Below are 16,082 nucleotides of genomic sequence, written 5' to 3'. Positions count from 1 at the left end.
ACCACCTCCTCAAATCATCCCTCTCTTGCAGGCTGATGCTAGCCGAGAGCTGGTAGCAGGGCGATAGTTCTTTCCTGTTTTTTTTTTTCTTTTCTGGTTTCCTTTTCTTCTCTTTGATTACCAAAAAAGAAAAAGACTTTACATTCAACTCACTTTTAACTAAAATCAATTCATTCAAAATCAGTTTTTGTCACTCAAGAATCAAACACACTTATCAAGTTTAGTTACCAATTCTTGATGCAGTGTTATGACTTGTGACAACACACTAGTAGATGTGAGTTTTCCTTTACTATTCTCTTTTTAGTTTAGATGTATTAGTGTTTCACACACCAAAATCATTCATAAAGCAGTTTTGTCATTAGACATTTTATCACAAATAATGTTAAGTATTCAACAACTATAAGAGATCAACGAGTTGGAGAAAGCCATGGTTTTCAATAGAACACTATGGCGTTGTTTGATTCATGTAGCCGACTCCACTTAGTGGGATAAGGCTCTTGGTGGTGGTTGTTGTTAATGTTTAATAGTGCAACTCTTTTGTGTCAAGGCATATTGTGTTAGTTAATCATCTCGTATGATGCAGAAAAAAAGCCTAGAATAGGAAACCAACATCTTTAGGTTTATTTTGATTATTCCGTCTGATAGGATGTTTCTTCCCCAAATGAAATTTGCTTCAAACTTTTCAATCTGCATGTTTTCTAGTACATGCCGGTTTCATCAGTTTTGGTCCAAATTTTTTTTTTTTAGCAGAATTTTGGTCCAATTTTTAAAACCTTGGTCAGTTGTGTGTTAATAGGACAACAATAAAACTAATTACAAATAGATTAAGAGCAAAGGGTTTAATTTTCCATTTTAACTCCCATAACCTTCTCTTCAAAAGTAACACTTAGAAATTGTGCTCAGTTCCTAAGGCGATAGTGGCTGAGCATATCTTGCAGGTGGTGCAGTCGACCTCAACCCATGCAACTGCAACAGTCTTCTCATGTCCATGAACTATCTTGCCTCTGCTAATTTTTAAAATCACAAAAAGAAAACTGAATTTTCTTTGAATGTATTTTTGATCGAAAAACATGTCTTATGATTCCATAGGATTAGTAATGATTGTTGTTGTTTGATGTTTAAGGTTTTGTCTTTTGAGCTTTTGCATTTATTTACATCGTTTGTTTGAAATTGACTGCTGCGGAATCAGTAGTACTGATGCTTCAAAAAGCATTCTGTTATGCTATGTCCGTATAACATATTCATTCTACTTTTGTTTTAAATTGTCGAGCACAATATTTATTTTGTATGATATTTTTGTTGTTTGATCATTGTGTAGTGTTTACCTGTAAATTTGTGTAGCTTTCTCTCAAGCACATGTTCTGGTTGCAAATGCACTGATGCCCTCAACACTTGCAGGCTGGCTCAGATGGATACAGAAATTGCAGACTGTACCCAATCGGCCCGATATTTTTCTGCTGCATTTTTCCAACTCTGATATGGTGGTTTAGAGCCTTTGGAGATGTAGAAACACCGGGTAATGGGAAAACCTATTGCTTTACTGGGAAAATACTCCTTTTATGAATGGCGGTGTGCAGAAACATACCACCAATTCTGCAGTTCCTGCACTTGAAAACAGATGGGTTCGGCCACCTCAAGGCTACACCAAGTGCAATGTAGGCTGTGCTTTATTTTCTAATAGCTCACTAATGGGTGTTGGCCTTTGTTTTAGAGATCATACCAGCCATTTTGTCTTCACTTGAACTGCTTGGTCCTCTTGTAAAGTCTAGTGTTTATTCTCATGGTGCACCTTACTTTATTGTAGTCATGTTGGGAATCAAGATTGTGTCTGCATGATTATACAAATAATAGCTGATCACTGATTTCTTAACTGTCCAAGTTATTATTGCTTATATGATGAATGTGTAATCATATTCATAACTTATTATTGCTTATATGATGAATGTGTAATCATATTCATAACTTGTGCTAAATTTTAATCCTAGCTGCTTCTTTTGATATGAGCATGGACAAATTCTACGGAGTACCACTTTGATAGATGGTCCATCATATGCACTAGTACTTATCATTCAAAACTACATTGATAACAGATGTTGTCTTTGAAAGTAGAAATTGAGGTCTTGTGAATGGATTTTTCGCTATAATTACACAAGATTACAATTGCTCCAACACACAAGTCAGATACTTCCTTGCCTCACACAAGAGGGCTCATACAATCAGAGTTTTTCAAAAGAGTTTGATTGTGTCTACACTTAGGAACTCGGGCAGCACTTAGGAACTCAAAGCGTGGTAAACTAACTTAAAGCTTAAGAAACTTATGACACTTAAGAAATTCTAAGATACTAAGTTTGTAAGAATTTTTCTAATTGTTTTGAGTGCTTTCGAATTTTACAGAGTTTTGGATAGAAATAATAGAGTTGTTGTTTGAATATTTCCAACTCATCAAAATCACCTTTGAGAAGCTTTGATTCATATTTGAAAACTTTGCTTCAATTGGATAATGTCGTTGAATAGTACTCGAGAAATCATTTGCTTCTTATGGAATGATCCATTACATTATCTTTGCGTTTGAATTTATTTGTTTGATTCTACACGTGGTTAGAAGAAGACAAATTGTATTATCAGAGGTTGAAAGCGACCTTCTATTAGAAAATGACAAAACTGATCAAGTCAAACTGCTGACATCATCGGAACTTTTACACGGGGATAAAAAAAATAAAAATATTGCAGGGGTTAAACCTGGAAATGGCCTATATTACAGGGGATAAAACACCATTAAGCCTATTTATTATTTTCGAATTGGTCACCCTTTTAGTGGATGTGGGCTATAGACCATTAGATCGTGACGATTCTAAAGGTAGTCGAGATACCATAGTGGAAGATGAAGAATTTACCTCCCCAGATATGTGGACTATTTTGTTTTGGGGGGTTTGACCCAACCTCTGCATAGATTATGTTTAAGGATGTACTCGAGACCACTTGCATAGTTGGCAGGGACGAAACCTTGAAGTTGATGTCATTGGTGGGTCTAGTACCCAAATTTCTTATTTTAGAGTTAAAAATTAGCTTAGTAGTCCCTTTAATATTGTGTAATACTTTTAAAAGGAAATTATACCTCTATGAAGGGATGTACTTGTGTCTTGTAAATTATTCAGCTATCATACAAAGTTCTATATAACTCTAACATGCATTTCAAAAAGGAACCTTTAGGTTAGTTTGTGAATAAAAGTTTATGACTTATATTTAAGAGGGTTTTACACTTTTCTTTTATTTAAAAAAGAAAACAGAGAGAATTTTTGTTGTTCAAAATTGGGGAGTTACATATACCATGATTTTGTTACATACACACAAATTTGATCATAAACTAGTATTAATAAATGGGATTTTAAGATAACTAAGGGAAAAAGACATATGATTTATTGTGTACGGTGTATAATAGGTGTGTCATTTTTTTTAACGGTAGTTGCACAATAATTTTCACTATGATCATGTAAATTTATGCATGTGTTGTTGCCTTTTATACATACTACAATATGACTAGTTTATTTTGAAAACTGCAATAAACTTAACACAAATGTTTAGAGAATATGAGAACATATGACTTATTTATTTTGAAAATTCAAGATACAAAACTATCAAATGAAAATTCAGATAGAAAATTATCAGATGAAAATCCACGATTGAAAGCGATCAAATAAAAACATCAACATAAGTCTAATAACCATTTGAGAGGTTTAAACCCAAGATTAACAAAAACACTTCAGCTTTTCATCAACCACTTTATTTTAGGGTTCTAACCCATTCATCAAATCTGCCACCATACTTCTGTATATTCTCGATCCCAGGTTTCAAATTAATTGACAATTTAGGAGAGAGTTTTGGATATGACCGCAAACATCCAGTTGCTACAACTTCATCCCATGAACAGTCATCCAAAAACCAAATGGTAATATTATCCATAACTCCGCCATTTAATATTAAGTACTTCACGAACTCAAATTCAAACTCTCCACCTTTGTATCCCTTTATACATACAGACTTTAGGTTGCTGCTAACACACCTACAAGGGTCCCTTTTGAGCCAAAACAAACCACCGGGGTAGGGAAGAGTATCATTGTCATTCTGATCATAGTAATCCAACTTGACCTAGAGTATAAGTGAAAAAATGTCAAAAAAATATAGTTAAGCATAATTTAAATCATGTTTTTTTTGTTTTTTTGAAGAAGCTAAACTAACCCCCTCAAATTGAGGAGGAGCATGCTCCCAGGTTTCAAGCCAATACCACTAGGTCAACCCAAATGGATTAATTTAATTTAAATCATGATTGATTTATCATTATATCATGGTCAAATATGACTAATTCGACTACAATCATGATCACAATGAAATAAAAAATATTATCGTAGTAACCACAATTCATATTACACGCCATTTTAAGACTTGAATAATTGAACACATGTAATTGAAGTAAAGATAGTTGCAAACACATGGTTAAATAAATCCTAAGCATACCTGGTTATTTATTTGAAGATTCATTAGATGTGGGCAAGACTTGAGTGCAAAAGAAAGAGCTATGGTATTTCTGCTACTGTTCAATTCAAAGTTGAAGCAAAAAGTAACTAAATGTTTGAATATGCTTCCCATGCTTGAACCTCGATGACCCTAAGACAATAAAAAAAGACAGTTATAAAACAAGAGTCATGCTAACATGTGCATTCATGGCACATGTTAAAAAATAATAAATATAGTAATGTTAAAGTAAGAAACTATTATATACTTATCTATTTTTTACAGGACATTTTGCTAAGGAGCAAAATTAAATTGGATTATTTCACTCTAAACAATATTTGTAGTAGACATACTTTGTTACTATTCAGTAAGGTGGTGATGACATACTTAGTTACTAGGCAGTGCTCACCCTATGCATTAAATAGATACCATAAATAATAAGTTTAATCATCGCATCACAATTACTCGGTTAGTCCACATATGATAAGCTGTGTTATTTTTTTAGGGAGTATTTCCCAATAACCGTGATTTTTTGTGATGGCTCAAAAAAGAATCATACTTATATTAAGGGATATTAAACTTTAATCATTTTTGACACAGATATCATAGGGAGAAAGAGAAAGAGAACGGGAAAGGGGGTCTGAAGGAGGAAGGAGAGAAAACAAACATTCACTCTAGGGAGACAAGTAAGAATCCTATCATCATTATCACTCTTCATGTCAATTATTAATGATGAACCAAAATCATTCCCTATTTTATCGTATATCATACAGGGAAACACAAGTACTTTTGCTTTGTTTCAACTGCCTAGATATAGAATTAAATAGAGAACGATAGAGAGAAGAGAGTGAAAAAGGAAGAACAATTTCAATTTGGAAGATGGAAGAAGGGTCGAGAGAGATTAGAGTCCACTTTAAGAAATTCATCATCACCAAGTAAGTTCTAGAAGTTATTTTATTTAGAATCTTGCAACATAGAGAAGATATTCTTGTGGTAGAAATGATAGGATTTTGATCAATATAATATAGTATATAGGGGGATACGTACACTAGTGCCGTGAACCAATTTAATGTAGCTTGAAAACATAAAATCAAGTATTCAAATGAGTTGAATTTATTTTCTTAACTATTTTTTTAGAAACATAGAAGAGGTTCAGGTTCGACTAGAGGAAAATGAATTATACATGTTAAAATAAGTTGAAACTGTGTCGTGTCAAAAAGGAAATAAGTAAGTTGTAGTGAGTTATTCTTTAGTAGAATCTAATTGAGTGATAATTAGGGCGTAACTGAGATTTAAAACTAAGCTAGTAAATATTTAATTGTGAAGGTATAGATGTAGTGAACAAAGACCGCTGCTTGAGGAGTTTAAGGATTGTTGTTGTAAAGGTAAGGATATCACTCCACGCGCTTCCGTACGTGTGTGTGTGTGTATATATATATATATATATATATATATATATATATATATAATTGTGTTGTGATAATTATTTTGGTGGTGCAGTTTTGAAATGAAGGATTATGTGTTTTATATTTGTGTTGTGATAATTATTTTGGTGGTGTTGTTTTGGCATGAATATCATGTGTTATTGTGTGATGTTGTTTTAACATGAATACTATTTTTTTTTATGGTGAATAACAATTAACTATAATGGTGATTCAAAACTATATCCAAAGGTGGGATACTAGACTTTTGTTTTTATGAGATTACCCAACGGTGGGGTATTTAAGGAGACATTCATGCATTAGATGACTCAGACAAATGCCCAATGGTAGGGCACTGACCATTGAATTTTAGGAGTTACTACCCAACGGTGGGGTAGTGGCGATTCATATGCATTAGGTGATTCAGAATAATGCCCAATGGTGGGGTACTGAACATCGAATTTTTAGGAGTTATTATCCAATGGTCGGGTATATTGTCTAATTGTGGAACATTTGGCTCCGTTTAGAGGTGAAATCCGGATCATGAACATTTGCATATAGACTGACCAATAGGAATTAACGCGTTTTAGTCAGGTTGTAACTTAAGGCGAGGTGTGGTGATTATGGAACTGAGAAATGTGTCTTGTATGGTCTATTTATTTATTTGGTTATCTTTTTTGTAAATTTATATATGCATGCATATTTGTACTATGTTTGTTAGTTGGATGACCCTTACTTTTGGACAGATGACCGTCAATCCGTCTTTCCTCATTGGCGGTGACGCCGGGGAGGCAAAGTGATTTAGTAGATGAAGACGCAAGTAAAACAGTGGGGCACATTCGGAGGCTTGATATATTCCGACACTGGTATTAGCCTTGTTGAGAAAACTTTTCACAAGCATCTAGAACTTTGACCAGCTAGGTGTAGTCTTAGATAGAAAAAAAGAGACAAGAGCCAAGAGTCTTAGGTAGAAATATGGTCACACATATTTCACATATGGATTTCTTCATATTCAACTCTGGTAAGCCATGCACTAAATCTTTAGAGTTCAATTCACTAAGACTTCTAAAATTTAGGTGACCATACTTCAAATGCCACAATGCTTCAACATCTTCACTCATAGTTGCAGACATACACAACATCTTATCACTTGATATGTTGCATCTATAGGTTCTATTTTTTGACAAAGTAGATTTCAACACCAGATTCTTCTTTGGATCAAACAGTTTCAATGAATCACCTTCCATTGAAACTGAGAATCCTTTCTCCACTAATTGACCTATGCTCATCAGATTACACTTCATATCAGGAACATAAAACACATCTTCAATTATCACTTTATCACCAAAATTGCTCCTCATCACTATATTACCACTACCTTCTGATGCAAGTTTCCTGTTGTCGGCCAACTTGATACTTGTTTTCTTACTAGCATCAAAATTTGCTAACCACTCTCTATGAGCTGTCATATGATTAGAACACCCAGAATCAAGGTACCATTCTTCACCTTTCATCCTATCTTCACATGTAGCAGCCATTAACAACACTGCATCAGGGTCACCTTCATGAGCAATATTGGCTTCTTCAGTCTTCTGATCTTTCTTGAACCAACATTCATCAGCAAAATGGCCAAATTTTTCACAATTATAGCACTGAACTTTACTCTTGTCAAAATCCCTCTTTTTGTTCTGATTTTTTCCAAAACTTCCTCTTTTAGAAGATTCAATTTTGTTCTCAGGTTTGGATTTTGCATTATTAGACCAGTTTGTTTTACCTCTTCCCTTCTTGAAATTCTTAAAATTTCCCTCTTTCTTGGTTGTTTGAACCTAAAGAGCTTGTTGAACTGATCTTTCTGAACTTCTATCAATCACCAACAGTTCATGTGCTTCAAGAGAACTCTGCAATTCTTCAACCTTCATAGTCTTCACATCCTTTGCTTCTTGGATTGCTACCACTATGAAGTCAAACTTTTGACTTAGAGATCTCAAGACTTTCTCAACTATCATCTGATCAGAGATGTTTTCACCACAATTCTTCAGCAAATTCACAATTTTAATCATCTTTGAGAAGTAATCACTCACCTTCTGATCTTCTTCCATTTGCATCATTTCATACTTCCTTCTATATGATTGCAGCTTGACTTGTTTCACCTTTTCTCCCCCATTATGATAATTCTCCAGAATATCCCATGCTTCTTTGGATCTAGTTGATTTTGAAATCTTCTCAAAATGTTGATTATCAACATTTTGTTGAATGTAGAACAGAGCTTTACAATCTTTCTTCTTGCTTTATTTGTAAGCTGCTCTCTGCACATCAGAGGAATTTGCAGGAGGTTCTTCAAAACCTGCACAAGATCACTCACATCTTGCGCGCCAAACAATGATCTCATCAAAGCGCTCCATCGTTCCCAGTTCTTGCCATCAAGAATCAAGATATTTGATCCAAAACCGTTTGTGTTCATCTTGCTAAATCTCAGGAAATAAGAGAAATCAAAACACACACCTCTCTATGTGACTCCCAATGATGATTCCCCTCACTTTTCACCCGTGTTTCCCTAAGATTCATACCCAGGATCTCGATGCCAATTGTTAGAACAATTCACTATGTTCTATGCACAGCGGAAGTGCTTATGAAAAATAAGTTATTTCTAAGAGCAAGATGAAAATAACAAAAAGTTGTTGTAAAAACTAATGAATTTTTATTGATCGTACTTATTTACAACACATAAGTGAGTATATATACAACTAGACGTTGTAACAAACTAACTACCTTGGTTAACACGCTAACCAAGGTTTGTTACTAGACCCTGCTTCTGAAGACATCATAAGCTGCCCTTCAGAAGTAGCACTTTAGAAGCAGCACTTCAGAAGCTCATGTTCAGAAGCTGCACTCCAAATTCTAAACAACAGTTATTGATTAATATTCCAATAAGATGGTCCTATATTAACTAAAAAGAAATGTATTATATATGCTTGAACCAAAAACCGAAACTTGAAGTTAATAAATTTTCTAAGTGAAGAAAGACATACCAGAATACCACCGCAAATTTCTATAATATCTCTTGCTGTCAAAAGCTTTCTTCCATGAATAAATACAATTTGTCCATGAATTTGAAAATCATTGTAAGCACGAAGAACCTGGAGTTTTGGGGCCTCAAAGACCAAATCTTGATGTCTACAAATAATGGAGTCAACCTCTATAACTTCAACATTAAATGCAGAAACCAAAATCCTAAGCACATTCATATTACAAATTTTTATATATTTCAGACTTGGACTTACAATCTTAAGCTCATCTCTTAAGAAATCACAATTCTCGACGGTAAGGTTTTCAAGAGATGAACAGTAGGAGAGAATATCGTGAAAAGTGTTCAATATAATACGGACTTTGTTAAGAGTAAGTGTTTTTAAAGTCTGTTCGGAATAAGGGGAGGGTGTAGTGTTAAAACGATAGTTCTTCAACTCAAGAACCTTAAAATTGGAGAAAACCTCGAAAGGTAAATCAATGGTCGATGCAGCAAGCTTTACATCCCTGTCTAATATTCCTCCGTTACGATAATCACAAGATTCACGTTCTATTGAAACCTTAATCACCCTTTTTTCCATTAATTTCCTCAACCACCCCACAACATCCGCACTTGCACAACTCTCAGGCAAGTGTCGAATGGTACAACTCTTCAAGGGACCAATATGACTGTCAATATTTGATGTAATCATCATGGCTGCTTCAGTAATTACATCAAAATATTCCTCATTTTTAGGAGCTACCTGTCATGCATGAATTCCATCAATATATATATATATATATATATCATATCTCAAATACGTTTAGGATTAAAGTTCATTCATTTCATTCAGAAAATGGAAGCTAAAATATGTAATTAGATTCTCTACAGCCCTTCCTAGTTGACTCGCCATGAAAATGTGAACCATTTAATTAATCAAATTATTCATAAAGCATAAATTAAAACATAAATCTTATAGTAAAAAACGCATAACTTATTTTACATGATTTCCATAACAAATTACCTTGCGCTCCATAGCCATTGTAAGGCGGTCAGCAAGTTGAGAATTTTGAATGTAATCTTCAATCAAAGACTTCAACATTTGTCTTTGGTCAAAACTAAGGTCAGGAGTGTTCTTCCACAATGACTCCCATCGCTTGGAAAGCACACTTGTTCTCACAACTTCCATGTATGGAAGTAGACAAATGATAGAACCTAAAAGTTCATCGGGAAAACTGCTGATCAAATCTACTTCTTCCTCCTCTACCACTTTCACTTTTTTCTGTTCTCCTTCACTCATTATTTGGTGTAAGAAATGATAAGAAATGATAAACGTGAATTGTGTTTACCTTTAAAAGACAACAAGAGTTTAAAGATTACAAAATTCATGTATTGTAGTCAAACCCGTAATAAATAGCACTATTTAATATTATTATTTAGTCTATTCAGTCAAACCGTAATTTGGCAATTTAATTAAATAATTTATATTTCAAATATAATATTCATAATAGTTCAAAGAGGCTATATTTTAAATTTGGCTTAAATATGTTTTTCATCCCTGTAATTATAGGCTGTTTGATTTTTCATCCCTGAACTTACTAATCCTTCCATTTTGCCCCTATAATTACTAATCATTTGAAAGTTCGTCTCTCTTCCCGGTTAATCACTGCCACGTCATCAAATTAGCAAAATGGCATGGGAATTGACAAAAATACCCCTGGCTTATTTTTAAAAATTTAAAAATCTGAAAATAATTTTAAAAAATAAAAAAAATATAATTTTTTGAAATATGAAAAAAATATAAAATTATATAATTTTTTAAAATCTGATTTTTTTAAAAATCATAATAATAATTTCGAAAAAATTTACGATTATATAATTTTAAAAATATATTTTTTGAAATATGAAAAAAAAATGGAAAATTATATATATTTTTTTAAAATCAGAATATATAATTTCGAAAATTATTAAAAAATCTGATTTTTTTTAAAGATTTTTTTTAAAAATCAGAATATTAATTTCGAAAAAATCTGATTATATATTTTTTAAAATTATGTGAAAAATTATTTCATTTTTTTTCGAAAAAGTTATTTTCAAAATATTTTTAGAATTTTTTTATTTTTTAAAATTATTTTCAGATTTTTTTATTTATAAAAACAATTTTCAGAATTTTAAAAATAAGTTAGGGGTATTTTTGTCAATTCCCATGCCATTTTGCTAATTTGATGACGTGGCAATGATTAACCGGGAAGAGGGACGAACTTTCAAATGATTAGTAATTACAGGGGCAAAATGGAAGGATTAGTAAGTTCAGGGATGAAAAATCAAACGGCCTATAATTACAGGGATGAAAAGCATATTTAAGCCTTTAAATTTTGATCAGCTCATCGTTTAATTTTTTGGTCAAATAAAATTTGGGAAGGAAAATAACTGAATAATATTTTGGACTGCTAGGAGGCTATACTCCAAGCCTAGAGTTTAAAAAAAAAGGCTGAATCCACTTAAGCCTAACTAGAGCTATTCACACCCTCACCTCACCGGAAGGTGTGCATAATCGAACGCCTCTCGCAAGATTTAAAGTATAACGTGATGCAGTTACTAACCACCCCCTCTGTAATTGTATAAGAGTTCTTTTTCAGTCCTCTAAGCTACAAATTTTAAATTACCCGACCCCCCCCCCCCCCCCCCCCCCCCCCTTTTATATTCTCCCCGTAAATTCTGATTTGAGCGTCAATGTTCTTACAAGTACACCCATCTATTCGCGCAATAGTCGAGGAAAGCTCGAACATTATCCGTGTTAAGCTGTCGAATTAACTAGACTCAAGGAACTAATCTTTTAGGTTTAGTCAACTCCCGCTTGTCACCTTAGCTAAAACTTTACAATAAGCTGATCGCACCATACATTGTTCCTCTGATCACGTCAAACCAGTGGTGTTGTTTGTGGAAAACTTGTTTTCCCAATCTTTTCTCCTCAAAAAACCTAAACCACCAAATCCAAATTTACTCACGAAGGATTCCAATCTGCTTCCACTTCATCAAGATTCGCAACAAGTTCTTTGATGTGTGAAATCTTCAAGCACACGGTTCTATCAAAGTAGTAAAATATCTTTTCACAAGGAGTTATTGTAATTATTGATTTTCTTTCTAATAGTGATTAGCTGAAAGGTTCAAAATTTAGAAGTTTAGCAAATTTGCTTGATATAAAATAATAAAAAGCATCTCGGAATTATTGGTTCATCATAACGACAGATCACTCACAATCCAAACCTATATTTAAATCTTATGTTAAATCTGTTTCTAAAGACAAGTTTCTCTAATGTATTTTATGTTTCCTCTCAGAATACATAAGTGTATTTCAATGGAATTCACGCCTATTCTCATGGCTGATTGCTCTTGGAATCCATTAAGAACGAAACTATTAAGGTCTCAAGGCTTACTCGACTATTCTCATGTTTTGCAAACCTTGTCGAATATGACTTGTTCTAATACTAACCTTCATCTTTCGATCCGTCAATTAGTATTTGAAATATGAATTAAGAACGGTGAGATTAAAAAGATGGAGGTGAAAGACATGAAAGTAAACGGCTGAAAGTAAAAGTGCAGAATTGTAAAGAACAAGAAAGTAAAGAACAAGAAATAAGGGTTGCAGAAAAATAAAAAACTTTGATTCAATAGAAACAATTGTCACAAAATATTCCCAAGATTCAAAGATGAGTAACAAGTCTGATGGATCCTCTATTTATAGCCAAAAGTACAGCATAAACCCTAGAAAAGGCATTAGCAATGTGTTACAAGGCAACCCATGGGCTTTTAGGCTAAAAATATCACTAAAACAAGCAGCTGGAACCGCGCATGTTCGTGCTTGCAAGGCACACGACCGTGCTTGCTTGAACATGCAAAAGCAGCAAAGGGAACATTGGCATCGCGCACGGCCATGCGTAGCTGAGCACGGACCGTGCGCAGCTCTCGACATTCTGCATCACGATTTGGTGGAAAGAGGTGCGCGGTAATTGCATTTGTGGGCACGACCGTGCGCCGATAAAATGGACGGAATTATCCATCTTTCACTTCTCAAGCAAGCTTCAAACCAAGCATCTTTATGCTCCATGCCTCAATCATGCTTTTAGATCCCTTCTTTTGTGTTCAAACTTGATTTCACCATATTTGATCCTGAAATAAAATAACAAACGATTTGAAGTATCAAAGTTCTAAAACGTAATTAAAAACACATAATATTCTAATAAACTTAACACTTAAAAACCTATATTTATTGGCTTATCAAACTTCCCGATACTTGAATCTTTGCTTGTCCTCAAGCAAAAGATGTAAACATTAGCAGCAATAACAACATAAATTAAAAACTTTTGTTTCCTCCAAGGCTTTGTTTCCAGCGGACACTAATCACAACCTCAAGTGTTTCTCATGAACCTATTCAACCCAACAACAAAATTCAAGGGATATTATGAGGAAATAGGTTCAAACTTTAATACTAAACCAACCGAGAAAATTTCTTTCTTCATTTCATATAAGAAAATTGGGAATTCTTTGATCATTTGACAATTATAAGAAAGAAGGAATTACAGAAGCTACATGAGTTTTCAGGTTAACCAAATCTTCCCTGGAAGGCCAGTGAAGGCAGCTCCTACCAACCCATGTCAATGATGTCCCCTTACATCTATATTTGCTTCCAACCCTTTAGATAATCAATCAGTTTTAGGCACTTGATCATTTAATTAATGTCTTGACTAACTAGTTTTGGGCACTTGGTCACCTTGATTTGATCCTTTTTATTCCCCCAAACTAACTTATACTACTTTTACTCTTAAAACTTTTAAGAGTTAATTTACCATTACAGTTAGAACGTGCTCCTTAAAACACCTACCTACACACTTACTCAAAGACTGCAACTTTGTGCTTTTCTCAAAGAGAGAATTTCACATTAAAAATTGATGCGGGTATAGCAACAACACTTAAAACACAAGATTTTGTTTTCATGCACATAATCATCCTTAAACAGCCTTTTGGAAGAAACTTTTTTTTTTATATCACATAAACTAACAAAAACAAGCTGCTTACAAATGCCTTTCACATCAAACAAAAATAAAAATTTTAAAATGCAAGGGAGTTCAAAACACTACGACACTTAAAAGAAAAACTAAAGTAACTTATTTGACCCCCCCCCCCCCCCCCATACTTAAGACAAACATTGTCTTGAATGATTAAAAGATAAAACATATTAAAGGAGGGAGAGAGCTCACAATTTTAGTTGGTTACGTGGTTCACCTATTGTATGTGGAATTTGTTTAATCCTTCATGTGGCTTTTCTTCTATTATTCTGCAAAACATAAACAAAGGAAATGACATTAACCCGTGGGTTGGCTCCCACACAACGCTCTTTTAACGTCACTAGTTTGAAGTTCAAAAATACCTTCAAAACGGATCAAAGGGATCATCATGTGCAGATGACGCTAGGAAGCATTCTTTCACACAATGATCAACAACATCAATCATACAACATGAATCAAAAATAGAGGGACCCTTCATCAAATGGCCAATTTCAAACTCTACCTTCTCATCACCTACATGAAAAGCTATCTTACCATTCTTAACATCAATAACAACATCTGCAGATTGGCAATTTCAAACTCTACCTTCTCATCACCTACATGAAAAGCTATCTTACCATTCTTAACATCAATAAGGATTGGAATTTGGGAATCCTCCTCGATATCCACTACCACAAAATCCGCCAGGATATAAATTTTTCCCACCTTAATGGGGATATCCTCAAGAATTCTGGCAAGATAGATAATGGAACGATCGGTCAACTGCAAGGTCATCCTAGTAGGTTTCAACTCGCCTATGCAAATCCTCTTAAAGAGGGATAAGGGAAGCAAGCTAACACTAGCTCCTAGATCACACATGGTTTTCTCAATGGTTTCATTTTCAATCACACATGGGATGGAAAAACTACCGGGATCTTTGAGCTTTGGAGGCAATTTCTTTTGTATGAAATCATTACATTCTCTTGTTAAAGTTATTGTCTCATCATCCTCTATTTTTCTTTTCTTTGATAAAATATCTTTCAATTTTTTTGCATAGAGAGGCATTTGAGACAATGCTTAAGTAAAAGGAACATTAATGTATATTTTTTTCAGCATGTCAACAGACTTTTTAAATTGCGCATCCAGGTTAGGTTTAGCAAGCCTTTGTGGAAATGGATTTTTTGGTTTATAAGGTGGTGGAGTTTTTGGCTTTTCACTTTCTATCTTAGGTTCCTCACTTGGTGGTTTATTACTCACTTACTCACTCTCTTTAGCCTTATCTTTCACTTGAGGCTCTTCTAGTTTCCTACCATTCATAAGGGTAACAACATTTAAATGGACTTTGGGATTGGTTTCAGGCTGACCCGGAAAGATTCTGGGAGTTTGTGTGGAAGAGGCCACTTGTTGGGCTACTTGAGAGATTTGAGTGTCAAGCATTTTGTTGTGAGTAACAATAGAATCCACTTTTGATGTGAGCTTAATGAGAGAGTCATTCAAAAATTCAGTTTGGTTTTTAAATTCTTGGTTTTGCTTGGTTTGACCCATTACAAAATTTTCTAGCAAAAGTTCCAAGTTGGATTTTTGACGACTTTTTTGGTTGTTTGCAAAACCAGGTGATGTTGTTTCTTGTCCAAAAGGGTTTTGAGGGGTTTTATTATAATTTTTTTATTGTTCCTCATTCCTTAATTATATCGAGCATAGTTTACTTGCTCAGGACTTTCAACAACACTACTTAGTTGGCATTCAACGCCAGTATGACCAAATATTCCACAAACTTCACAAGGTGGTGAAGTGGGAGCAGGTGTGACAACACTTACACTTAATTTGTCAAATTTTTGAAAAAGTGCATCCACATTAGCATTCAAATGATCAAGGGAAGAAACTTCATACATACCTGCCTCTTTTTTAGTGGGTGAAGGAGCAACAACAGTGATGGCTTTTTCACTTGTCAACTGATAGTGGTTTTGAGCCATGTCCTCGATCAAAGCATATGTTGCTATGTAATTTTTATTCATCAAAGCTCCACCTGCAGCTGCATCAACAATCATTTTTGTGGTATATAGAAGACCATTATATAAAGTATGGACAATCAGCCATTTCTCT

At 34.0% G+C, this 16,082-nt stretch overlaps 1 long non-coding RNA gene across 1 annotated transcript; it reads left to right on the top strand.

Moving 5' to 3' along the window:
• The first annotated feature begins 4,999 nt into the window (after positions 1-4,999).
• On the top strand, positions 5,000-6,986 carry LOC120578229 (uncharacterized). Its single transcript, XR_005644165.1, has 4 exons — positions 5,000-5,195; positions 5,283-5,444; positions 5,836-5,894; positions 6,677-6,986. It is a non-coding gene; the product is annotated as an uncharacterized lncRNA (long non-coding RNA).
• The last annotated feature ends 9,096 nt before the right edge of the window (positions 6,987-16,082 follow it).

The sequence above is a fragment of the Medicago truncatula genome, chromosome 2 (genome assembly GCF_003473485.1).
Source record: "Medicago truncatula cultivar Jemalong A17 chromosome 2, MtrunA17r5.0-ANR, whole genome shotgun sequence".
Taxonomy (NCBI): domain Eukaryota; kingdom Viridiplantae; phylum Streptophyta; class Magnoliopsida; order Fabales; family Fabaceae; genus Medicago; species Medicago truncatula.
The sequence above is the reverse complement of the archived record's forward strand: the minus strand, read 5'-3'. Positions and strand labels throughout refer to the sequence as shown.